The sequence below is a fragment of the Pezoporus occidentalis genome, unplaced genomic scaffold (assembly GCF_034315485.1).
Source record: "Pezoporus occidentalis ecotype Australia unplaced genomic scaffold, CSIRO_AGI_Poc_V1 ctg3, whole genome shotgun sequence".
NCBI lineage: Eukaryota > Metazoa > Chordata > Aves > Psittaciformes > Psittacidae > Pezoporus > Pezoporus occidentalis.
Window position 1 is genome coordinate 9800783 of NW_026914940.1, and position 12856 is coordinate 9813638.

General features: G+C 40.7%; 1 long non-coding RNA gene across 1 annotated transcript; it reads left to right on the forward strand.

Annotated features, from left to right (window-relative positions):
- Nucleotides 1-3946: 3946 nt before the first annotated feature.
- LOC134168034 (uncharacterized) lies at nt 3947-11711 on the forward strand. Its single transcript, XR_009966374.1, has 3 exons — nt 3947-4115; nt 6401-6544; nt 10681-11711. It is a non-coding gene; the product is annotated as an uncharacterized LOC134168034 (long non-coding RNA).
- The last annotated feature ends 1145 nt before the right edge of the window (nt 11712-12856 follow it).

The window sequence follows — 12856 nt, forward strand, 5'->3', positions numbered from 1 at the left end:
ATAACTGATGACTGCCAAAGTTACAGACAGTACAGGCACATAGAATTTATTCTATAGGATGTGCTGGGAAACTTTTATATGCACTTGGTGTATCACAACAATAAACCACAAACAGTGGCCACTGGCAGCAGCATGCAGGACTCGTAAATTAAAAATGGCTGGCATACCCCTCTACTTAAATCAAGGGGAGTGCTCATGAAATGAATTACTTTTCATGCTGAGCATGACTGGCAGAGCGTGTGATTGGGTCTGTGTGGTGTAGCATGGGAAGCTCTGTACACATTTCATCAGGGTGATTTCTCTTTCGTCATTAAATTTGTCATGCAGAGACTGGCCAAGCAGTGCCTGGCTTAAACTCCAATACAGAGAGGGTAGAGAAGGGTGAATGAATGGAACTAAGACCCCACAATGAGACTGTTGATCTGATTTAAATGCAGTGTTTGTGTCACTGAGGCAGAGACCCCAAGTAACCCACCAAATATCATCCAAAGCCCTCTTCCCATGTGAGATCTGTTACCTGAGACTGCAGGATTACCCCTTTGCTCCTCTAAGGGTGGGGATGTAAGGATGAAGGTGCTCCAAGATATTGGCATCTCAGGGACTGGAGGGAGGATTTGCACCAGTCCCTTGGTCCTTCCTCCCCACTCCTGCACTCACTGATGGGACAGAAGCCCCTTTCTCACCTTGTGCCTCTCTGGAGACCACACTCTCCTCTCCCAGCCATCTGGGAGCACAGAAATCCACGTTCCCTACCAGGATCCCATTTTTAAGACTTCTCAAAGAAGACAGGCTGCCTCTCCTCATTCAAGCTGTGTGTCTCAGACCTTTCTTCTGTGGCAAAATGCCTGCAAGGCTGGCTGCAGGTCAAGCCTTTCTGCCACTGAGTTTTGGAACAAGCTACTGCTACCTTCTTGCTGCAGCATCCCTTCATATGTCTGAAGAGGGATGTCATGTTCCCTCTTCATCATCCTCTTTCTGAGTCTAAGGTTGATGAAAGACAGGGAAAACCAGCCATAGGAAAAGAAAAAAAGATTGAGTCATTTATCCTAAGGGAGATAAACTGTCACCTGATACAGGATGTTGTCCTCTGGCTGAGCTTTGCCAGTGCTGCACCAGCTGAGAAGATCATGTCCCAGGTCCTACAGGAAAAAACAGGAGCAGAGAATAAATGGAGAAAGGAAGCAGGATGGAGAGAGTAGGAAGGAAACGCTAGGTCTGAGATGGAGAGTGAGTTATATGTCCAGGAGAGGTTTGAAATTCGGGGTGGTGTGGAGGACGTTGTAGGAGCTCATGCTGACCTGTGCCTTGGTGACAGCAGCAGGGGCAGCTGGTGTTCTCATCACAGGCACTGCAGGCAGCACCACTGTAATGCTGTGCCTGCCCCACACCAAACCTGCCACAGAAAAATCAGCTCTGCACCTCAGTTTCTGCATGCACGTGGGGCACTGAAAAATGTGAGGGACAGTGACCGTCTCCAACGCAGCCCAGTGCAAGCAACAGCAGCTAAATCACACTGCTACAAAAGAAGCCCAAGAAAGAATTACTTCTTTGAAGTATAATTATCTTTGTGACTTTCTCTTGCTTCAGAGAACAGTAATTTGCTCCTGGCTTATTCCTGCAACAATCGAGTGTAGTGCAGCCAGATATTAGTTTTATCTGTGGACCAGCTTTAAAAGTTTTCTTGTCTTTTCCCCTTACTACCCACAGTCACCTTGCTGGCTGGTCCCTCAGCTGTGCTGGACAACTTCTTGCAGGCTGTGTTCAGTGTTTTCTGAATTAAAATTGGAAGGGATTTACTGTAAACTGAGCTGTTTTGGTTATCCAGCTTTCAGCACAGCCCACAAACTGCTTGATCTAGCTCAGCTGAAACAGGAACTGGGGACACAAACAGACAGGCAGAGGAGAGTGGCAAGGAGGGGAGAGCAGCATCTTCAGCTGGATTTGCTTCCAAGGTGGGTATCCTATGACAATAGGGCCTTGGTGAACTCTTTTGTATAGGTTTATGTAAAGTGAGTGCTGTTTATGAGGGAATGATGCGAAAGATGCTGATAAAGAGTCCGTTCACAAATAACTGTGCTGGGTGGAGGCTGAGCTTCACTGAGCTTTGGAAACTGCCCTTCTGCTAAAGCATACGAGGCAGTGGGGTGCGGCGCTGCCCTCAGAAGGACCCATGCAAAGATTGCTTCTCTGCTCCAAGCAAACCCAGCTGAGGATCACTAGCTCTCTACTGCCGAGGGTATTCCTGCTCCCAATGCAATGTGTTTATTGCTTCAAATAAGTTACAGCATATGTTCTACCTACTGCTGCATGCATTTAGTCCATATTAATGTTGGCAGAAGAACTGAATTGATCATATGTACAATTTAATCTTATGTTAGGAAAAGAAAAATGAATTAAGCGTTAGGAATCTGATATTGAGATGCCAAGACAGGAAAGCCTGTCACAGTTTCCTTGACAAGTCTGTCATAAAGTCCATGTATATTCTTTCTATTAGCACTCAATTACAGTGTATTTATGTAGTTCAGACATCTGCTCACAAAGTGTCATGTCAAGGGCCTTACAGAGGCTAACCACAGAGCAGAAACGAAAAAAATAAATGAAAAGATAAAAAGAAAAGTAATAGTGAAGCTGAATAATTGGATTTCCAAAGAATATAAGCCAGTATTTTTAGAGTTCAGAACAAAGAGGTATATAATACGCATACTGTCTAATGTAATATGTGTAATGCCTTCTGCATCTCTCATAGGAAAAAAGACTCAGTATACACATTATTCTATGGTACATAAGATCTCTTCATTTTTATTGCAGAAGGATGTGTATTACAGTGAATTTTAATTCTCTTGTTGCTTCATTCTTTCATTGAATTTTAGCACTAAGTCTGCTGAGACATACGGGGCATTGTTCCTAGCCAGGTGCATCACATATTGTGTGAGCAGTAATCTCATCTGGTGTTATGTGTTTTCACCATAAATCAAGCTAAACCAGCTTAGAAGAATTGCAGATTATGTTTGGAGACTAGTTAGGACCTGCTACTACATGTATAAGGTAACAAAAACCCTTTAAGGACTGTAAGTAAGCGCTGAAGTGACTTAAGACTGCAGGTTTAAACTTGCCTTGGATATATTGAGAGATTTACTTACTTGAAGAGCATGGATGCAACCAATGATGGAATACAACGATGGCCTGTTACTGTCTGTAACCTAAAGATCCACCTTTCCTTTAGCAATCACCAGAAGGAGACACTTAGAAATAGCTGAAGGTGAGTGCAAATACTGAGTGATCCTTCCTTTCATGTGTATTTTGTTTATTCTATAAAGCAGCCTTATAATTTTTCTTGGTGAAATTTAGCACTTGTGATGCGATTAGTTATATGATTAATTATGAATGGTCATTCTCATCTTACTGTCTCTGCTACATCCCCAATGCTAAAAAGCCTAACTATGTAACCCTTCAGGTTTCTCTTTTTCAGTCTAAGGGACTATGGGGTATTTGATATCTCCTGAGATCAAAATCACTCCTACTTCTCAGAATAGATGGCATTTCCCCCCCCCCTTTCTTCAGTTCTCTGAGGTTTATACTCTACTGATTTTGACGTAGGTGTAGACACAGTCCCAGATATGGATGTACAACGGTTACATTATGAACTTTCCTGCTTTATTCTTTATTATTTTTCAAACAATTGGTAACTTTCTGCTTGCATGTTAACCATCAGAGAACTGTACAAAGTGACTCCAACATCTCCTTGAGGCAATAGCTAATTTAGAACCCACAATGGTATATGCATGTATTCCCATGTGCTTTTTCTTATATCTATCAGCACTGAATTTCATCTGCCTTTTATAGCACAGCCAGTACCTTGGGAATTAATGAATTCCTTGCACTTAGCTTGAGTTTCAAATATTATTGTTTATTCATTCGATCAGTAAACATTTCCATTTTCTTACCTTCCAGGTAAAGAGTACCCACACAATCCATTCTAATCTCTCAGCTGTACTGAGGTGGAAAAATAATATTTGGGGTAACTTTCACCTGAATCTCTCCTGCAAGATGCCTGAGAACATTTTTGGCTTGAAGCTTCTATCTCAGTATATTGCTCCTGCAACAATGATTGAGAGGTAGGTTCCCAAATAGTTTGGTATTCTCCAGCAGTTCACTTGCTGTGTGTTCATCTTTGATGTACACAAGATAGTAATGTTTCTTTTCTACTTTAATTATATCTTGTCTTATTATTATATCTAATGCTTTCTGCCAGGGTCTTGATCATCATTGATTTAATGGCAGCTGGATTAGAAAGACTATGGAAATAGTCAGGCTGGAAATCTTTCATAGATTTACGGGTATAACAGGCTCCATGCCATGATTAGAGCCTGCATAAGAAGATCTTGTAAATCACATGTTTGTATTTAAAGTGAGCTAGAACTGAACTGAGCTGCTTCTGTAACAATTACTTTTATACTCTTTTCCTTCTTTTAAGAGCTGTTAACTCTTATTTATTCCTCTTTGGTAGCACCTAGAGTTTTAACAGTTAGCATGAGACACTGACTTAAAAGTGAAGTGGGTAACATAGAATTGTAAAATACCAGTTTGGAAGGGACCTCCAGGATCATCTGGTCCAACCTTTCTGGGCAAAACATGACCTAGACTAGACGGCCCAGCACCCTGTCCAGCCAAATCTTACAAGTGTCCAATGGTGGACAATCCACCACTTCCCTGGGATTATTCCAATGGCTGATTGTTCTCACTGTGAAAAATTTTGCTCTTGCGTCCATCTGAAATCTCCCCAGGAGTAACTTGTGCCCATCACCCCTTGTCTTTCCCGTGTGACTCCTTGTAAAAAGGGAGCCTCCACCTTCTTTGTAACTACCCTTTAAATACTGGAACATGGTCACAAGGTCTCCCATGAGCCTTCTTTTCTCTAGGCTGAACAAACCCAAGCACAACACCCTGGAAGCTGCAGTACTTTACTAACTCCTCATGTTCAAAATTGCAGTATTCCTTTCAGGGATAATTTGGGACTGGAAACCTGCAGCTGTTCACTGAGCTTTTTTCTAAGCAGGCTGTCAAACAAAAAATTGAAATAGTGCTGCTCTGGACAGAAGTCACATTTTAAAATGTGGTGCAAAGAACCTAGTACTTTGGTTAAAGCAACATTATTATTATTATTATTATTAATAATGATAAAACCAACAATAAAGATATTCATAATCATTATAGACATCTTTGGAAAAATTGCCCAACGTTTATTTGATTCTTTGGAGTCTCCTAAACAGTCCTCAATAAGTCTACTTATTATCTAAGGGGTCTTCAGTATTCACTAGGCCATGTAGCTAACCTCTGTGGCATGTGGTTGACACTCTCTACCACTCCTCTCCGGCAGCAGTATGGATGGAGGTGTTTGGCTTCAGCACATTTTTGTTTACAGGTACTGCAAAACCAAAATATATCTGTTTCAGTATCTGTACACATTACTGGGCATTGCTTGCAGGAAGCTGCTCAGCAGCGTCATCTTTGATGTTGCCAGGAGCAAAAGACAGGGAGATTGCCCCTGGTTCCCATGGAAGAATACTGAGTCTGGAAGACAACCTTGGGCCAGATCCCACAGCCTCACAAGAGGCTTCTTCTCCTACTCTGAAAGGTAGATGATACCCCACACAGAGATGAAGGATTCTTGCCTCTTTCCCATTGCATTAAGAGTAGAGTTGGGAATGGAACTCCCTCAAGTCTCTGCCCTCCACCAGAAAACCACTGCAGGACATTTTCACCATGCTAGCTGAAAAAGAAACATATAAAAATTTTGTATAAACTGATCTGTCCAGTCAATTCTACTGAGAACAGCAGAGAAATTGTCTGGAGCACCCGTTATGAAACAATTGAAAAAGCTGTAACTGGCATATAAGAAATAATTATAGCACTCTTCATTGCAGTCTAGCCAGCCTCAGTGAATTTTTCCAAGTGAAGGGGAAAGAGGCCAGGGGGAGCATCAGCAGGGAAGAATAAAGAGCTGTTTGGGGGGATAATTAAATCTGAACTGAAAAGGTCATGAGATACTTTATCAGTTTTCACACTGAATCCTAACACACCTAGAATGTTATCAATTCCCGGTCATTGTCCTCAAATTAGGAGTAAGCTGTCTGAAATCAAAACCCTGTGGTGCAGAGGAAGCTAAATTTGAATATCTTCTTCAATTTTTGTTCATCTCCATTAATTTGCCACTTGTTAATAACAAGTAAAGAACAATCAATCTAAATAGAGTTCCAGCTACTGGCTCCCATAAAGCAAGAGAGAAGGAGATTAAATCATCATTATGAACCTACAGGGGGAATGTTATACACAGAGGGTAGGAGATGCAGGAAGGAGAAGTTTATTAGAACTCTGTCAGGAAGTAATTTTTATTTTACAGCTTCTCCATTTGATGAAGCTTTGAATGATCCTAGATCCAATTTCCTCTTTGAAACTGGGCAAATGAATTCCAAGAAATATACCATCATCAACATTACCACCATCATCACCATCAAAATAACGAAGAACCATGTTTAAGCCACCTGTAAGTACTTTAAATTTTGCCCATTCTTTTTTAATGGGAAATCATTAGAGGAACCTGTGCGCTGAATAAAAATATTCTGCTTGTGTGTAAAATTTAACTGCATGTCTCCTACTCGCAGGCAGGCAAATGTTTATCAAGCTTTAAGGAATGCATCTTACTGTGACCAGATAAATGCAGGTCTTGTGAAGAGAAACCTAGTTTTTATGTCTCACTGTTTCCAGGCCAGATGATGCTCCTTGACTTTATGGATGGGAGATTGATCTGTTTCTTTGGGCCACTCATATAATAAAGTGCCTTCTCAAACTGGAAACAACCTTTGCTCCACACTTTTCATAGCCAGGGAGGCAATTTTCCACTACAAATAACCAGTGTTTGGTCAGTTTATTGATCAGATACTGTATTTCTTGAAACTCAGAAAGAGTGAGATTTACAGCTCTATTCCTAAGAGCTGCCACAAGATCCATGCATCATTGGTGATTAACTTAATAAAAAAATCATTTTCATCCTACGTATATTTGGTAAAACTTGTCCCTGTCAACTCATCATGCTCTTCCACCCATTAGGTATTCATTTCTCCTGAATGACTTACAGCCTTGTTCTTTGGGTAAAAGGCCAAATCAACAGCTGAAATAAACCAGATTTATTCCACAGAAGCCACCAGAAACACACAACTTTACCTCCGCTGGGGGATAGGGCTCAGTGATGACCTGGATGACAGATGGATTTTCCACTAGATTGTTTGCTTAAATAATTACATCTCTCTTCATTCCAATATGTATCTTATTACTTGGAGCGCAGCAACATCTCACTGCCCCCTAGGATAGTGTTAACATATATCGAATGCTTTGCAGTCCTTATTGTTAAAAAGCACCTTTCTGGGATTTGGTACCAGCAGCAGGGAACAGGCAGGAAAAAAGCATATTAATTTCTGAGTAAGCAGTTTTCAAATTGTATTAGCCAATCTCATCCCTTTCCATCAAGACTCCAATTTGCCTCCAGCTCTGTAAGCACAACTCAGCGCTTAGCATTCCACTCCACAATGTAGTCATAAATTAGGAAAACTCTGAATATGTTGCTGGTGCTTTAAATTCCCTGCAGGCATTCAGTAGAAATCCATGAGCTCTCAAGCCTCCTGACTTCACAACATTTTCTTTCTCATTAAAGAGGGACAAAAAATTCTCAGTCAATCTGCCCACTTTTGGTGACAAAGAGCTAGAACTGGAACTGAGTGTAAGCTCATTGCCCTTCCTTGCCTCTTATGCACGGCTCCTGAATGCTCTGGGACAGCTACAGGTATCAACTTGTCTTCCATAAGAACAGAAAGGTTTTTAAATAGGGCTTTCAACAACTTCATTTCTTACCCAAGAATTTGTTTTCTGTGGTGTTGTAACATACAATGCTTCTGGTGTCATCCATATGTTAAAAAAAATGTCTTTAGTTCAAATGCACTAAGTAATGGAATATCCATACTATTACTAGATCATTCTTTGGTAGGCTGACAGATACTGCAGAGATTACAGACAGGATTGATAAAAGGAACTAGAAATGTCAGCTACCTCCATTTGAGAGTGTGTCCTAAATCAAAAGACAAGAAAAAATATCCATCATCCAGTAGTCTGGACATTCACTAGTGAGTGGGACAAACCTGCTTCACAATATGGGCTTTGCTATGTTATGTAAAGTTGAAAAGCCTAAAAAGAAACAGGTAAAAGGCCCACTGCATAACAATCTCTAAGCAGCTGAAATATTTAGGTATTCACAAAAGAGTAGGATGTGTACTTACACTTCTTTAGATAAAATAGTGACTTAGGTTTGGGAATCCCACATGTTCTCTGAATGCCTATACACTCTGACTTGAAGGAAAGATCCCTTTGCCACCTCTGGTTTAGAAAGAAGGGAGTTAAATGCCTGAAAAGAACAGAAATAAAGTTCATTTACTCTCTGTAGTAAATTGCATTGGTATGTGTAGGCAGCACCCTGGCCAAAGCTCTCACTTCTGTGATGTCCATTCTTACAGACCTAAATTTTCTCTCCTGAAGGGAATCTACAGCCCAAAGCTACCCTGTACCTCAAAGCTAATCTGTGCATTCGAATGATACTAATGGCTCTAATAGAAGTTATTTCTCAGTACAGATTTGGATTCCTTTGTGTCTTTAAACCTCCACAACTTTGGCAGCACCGTTTCTCTTGATTTTCCATCTGTGAGTGCACAACTGGAGAGCTGTAGGCTGCCAGATGTAAAAAAGTTAGGTTTTGGGGGTGCCTTTATATCTACCAGGTTGTATAGGAAAATTAAAGTTGCAAGTCCTGCCACAAACACTAACCCCAAACCTCTTTATGGTCACTAGTTACAACACAAATACAACACAAATGGTAATCCTTTATCTTCACTCCCCCTAAAATGGAGGGGCTACATCAACTAAATATCTGGGACTCTGCTAGCAGTTCAGTATCTCCATGTCAAACATTTGATCATGTTGCTAAAGAAAGTAATCTTTCAATCAAACAGAGGTTTTTCTTGGTGACAGTCCCTATAATGTGATACATTCAGTGTCTAGTCAATTCTGTTGTTGAATTAAAGGAGCTGTGTGGCAACATAAGCATCAGAAAGTCAACTAGTTCCTCACTTCTGCAAAAGGCAGAAGGGTAGATTGCAACAGAGCGTGTGAAATGTCAGTTTGCACCTCTGTCAAAAAAGCTGAATGACTGAAATGTCACAATCTCAGGCAGGAAGAGAGGAAAAGATAAAACTATGAATCTGTGCTCTCAGAGAAAAACATAAACATTTTCAAGGGGACCTTTTCTGTGTGGAAACATAAACCTATTTTTGTAAGGGAGCTGGATCTCCTTGGCCAGGAAGATCATTCTAAATGTCTGTTTCTGCTGTGCTGGGCCAACACAAGTGATCATCCCCAGGTGAGGGACTTTGAGAGACTGTTGTATTAAAAGTAGAAGAACCTTCACAGAGCCAAGAATATTTCCTTTGCACCTAGGCTAAATGTGGCACCTGTCATCAAACTTCACCTCAGGTATACAGGTAAAGTGAATGACACATAGTTATAACTGGATAAGGAAATACCGCTTAAACCCACAAGCTGGGATAATTGTCTTTAACTCCCAGTCCATTGACTGGTGGTAATGTATTGAATGTGGCTTGCACTGATTAGGAAATTATGTTGATTACACCTATCAGAATATTTGATCATATGCATATTCCTTATTTCCAAGCACTGTAAACCCATAGGGGTTTCTCAGACTCTCCCCAGCACTCTTCAACTACAGAAACAACAAAGCACAGATTTTCACTTTCTATAGTTTTTATTTCCTGGTCTGTAAATGAAAGCTAATACTTTGATAATTACAATTATTAACAGACCTACGTATAGGGGGATCAGCCAACAATACCTATTTGATCTATATCAGTCATTACCATGCAACCACACCAGCTGTGGAAGTAGACACAACACAGAATCCAGCCTGGCAGGGGCAGGTACAGATATGGCTGGGAATGGCACAGACAAAAAAAATGATATAGCCTTAAATATGCTGAAAAAAATAACCCAACTGCATCCATTTGCACAAATTTGAGCCAACAGCACGAATCTGTGCTGTATGAACATTTAGTTATATTTGGCCACAGTTTCTCATCCAGCAGAGAGGATCTTATGGAGAGACACACTTCATCACTACATCACAGCCTGAGTGATTCTGTGAGGGTAATGGTGCAAAGTGAAAGAGGTTCAATTAAACCTTCACAGCATCACAGAGTTAATACAGTGTCTTAGCTGACGGAAGGAGAGGAAGCAAGAGAAGGGTGTTCATAAATTGCAGAAGGATAATCATTAGGTGACCGTGCTTTTAAAAGTGAGCACTGGATTATGCATTTAATCTTTTACCATTTAGGGTTTTTTTAATCAATTTTGCCTCTGTTTTCCTAATGTTCGCCAGGTTCTGCAGCTGATGTGTTAAAATATGAAGTGTTTTCCTTATGGTACTTCTTTTCCTTAAGCAGATGTAACTACCAGAAGTGTGACAGTAAGATGGTTTTCCAGTCCTGGTTTGCTGTCTCCAGAAGCTGAGATGGATCAGGTCATTTATCTTCATTCAATGGCTGAAATTTGTTTCTGGCCATATAGTTACACAGAAAGATTTTAATGGCTGCTATCGAGGGTGCTGACCCAAAGACAACACAGATCTCAGTGGAATTGATGGATTTGCCATGCACATCTTTCAGACTCAAGCAATTAAACTCTTTCCTAAAGTGAAATAGGCAGACAAGAATCTGCTCCCCGACACAGTTGACTGCAGGCAGAGCCTGAGGAGACCTGACCACAGCAACTTCCCTGTCTGCAAGCGCATGGGTAAGGATACTGATTTGCAGGGTGTGTGCACCAGAGAAGGAGAGTTACAGTACCATAAGTTGAATGAGAAACAGGAGAGAGTTTCTTAAGCCAAGAACTCCCTGGAAAGACAGGCCTGAGGGTGTGAGCAAGGAAAGTTCATCCTGTTGTTTATTTCTACAAAGGTTTCTTTCAAACGAGGTCATGCCAAGAATTTACATTATTTCCCAAGTCAATTCATCTTCCTCGTTAAAACAAACCTGCAAAATGTGCATGTTGACTAGTGATTCAGGCTACGTTTTGCTCAGGTACAGCAATTTCCATCTTCTGCTTTATGAGAAAATAGGACTTCCAGTATTCCACTCCTATGTGTCTTAGACCATCTGCAAATTTAAATAGCTGTATGTTTCTGTATAAGGAAATCCATGGCCAGCGAAAGATTTGTGATTCAATAAAGAGTAGAAAATCATAAGTTGGAGACACACTGCTGGTGTTTGAAGAGATGATCAGATAAAATGAATGAAAAAGTCTAAATATTTCAAGTGCATTTAAAGCTCAGGCAGAGTTACAGCAATAGCAGACTGCTGCTGGCTGTTCACTGCACTGCTACTACCATGACTGCTGCTACTCAAGTCTTATTCCTACATAAACAGAAATTTGACCCGAGGAAAAAAGGCTACAAATGTACAGCGAATATTTTGAAAGTTGTTTCCTTTGGAATTCAGCTAATTCTGGACAGACAAGTTCCTACAAATACACCTGAAAACATCCCTCAGTTTTCTTGTTGGGTGACCCTGCGCAAGTTATTCAAGGACGACTCACAGGTGTCAAACAAGAATGGAAATGTTTGCAGGACTATACCCTGCGTTTCCAGGCAGACAGATAAGCTGACACCTTTAACTTCAAATCACTCAATTTTTAGCAGATAGCTGTTTTTCTTAAAATGCTGCTCATGTGTGCAGAATTGTGAAGACAAACGTTTACACAGTGCAAGACAAAGAGAAATAAAGGCATTTAACCCAAATATGCATAAGAAAAGATTCTATTCAAGGCAGAACAAAACACCACTTGCAGATACTTTAGAGGAATTCATCTGTTATTCCCATTTCCTTCCTTTAACAGCAACAGTAGTTTAGTGCATTTTTACTCTCTCAGCAATGACCATCCTCAGCAATGACAATCCTCTGTACTGCCTTCTCAGGAAGGGTTAACTTCTATTTCCTCCACATAAACATCTTTATAAGCCCATCTCCAGCCTTGACAACAGAACTCCTATGCGGAATTTGCCTTACAAGATGAAGATTTTTGTAACAAAAAAGATGTTTTCCACTTTTTTCTCATATCTTCTGAAAGCTGTTGACAGGTATACATGGAACCACCTCATCACTCCTTTCCCTAGGACACTGTTACTATACAGTATTAGACTTTACTGCTTGGACTATTTTGCTTTCAACTCACTGTGCTGCTTCTTCTTTCAGGACTTCGGGCTCCTTTAAACAAGTATGTACAAAGTCATGTAATACTGAAGAGAAGGGCAGTAAATATCTCCTTCACCCTGTGGAAAGCGCTAGTGCACACTGCACTGATATAAAAGGATTTATAGATTTAGCCATGTCCAATACATTTTGGCTGTGACCGTTCTACTCTCTGTTTCTTGGAGAAGAGGCCACTAATGGCATCCCCAATGCTGGCTAGGAAGTGGATTGAGCCTGGACCTTCTTTTTGTCATTCTGAGCACTATCTTCCCCCTTCCCACTATGGCTTGAGTAGGCTGCAAAATCAGGAGTGAAAGTTAGAGGGAATCTTAGTCAGAATTTTCCCGCATCTGTAAATCTGAGGTAACAATCTGCCTGTCCTCATATTGCAGGCTTTTGTAAAAATTAATGATCTAAGTAATTAATTTTTGTGCAATATTCACATACTGACTGCTCTGATGCAGCGATGAATCAATAATTCTGTCCCCAGATCAAGG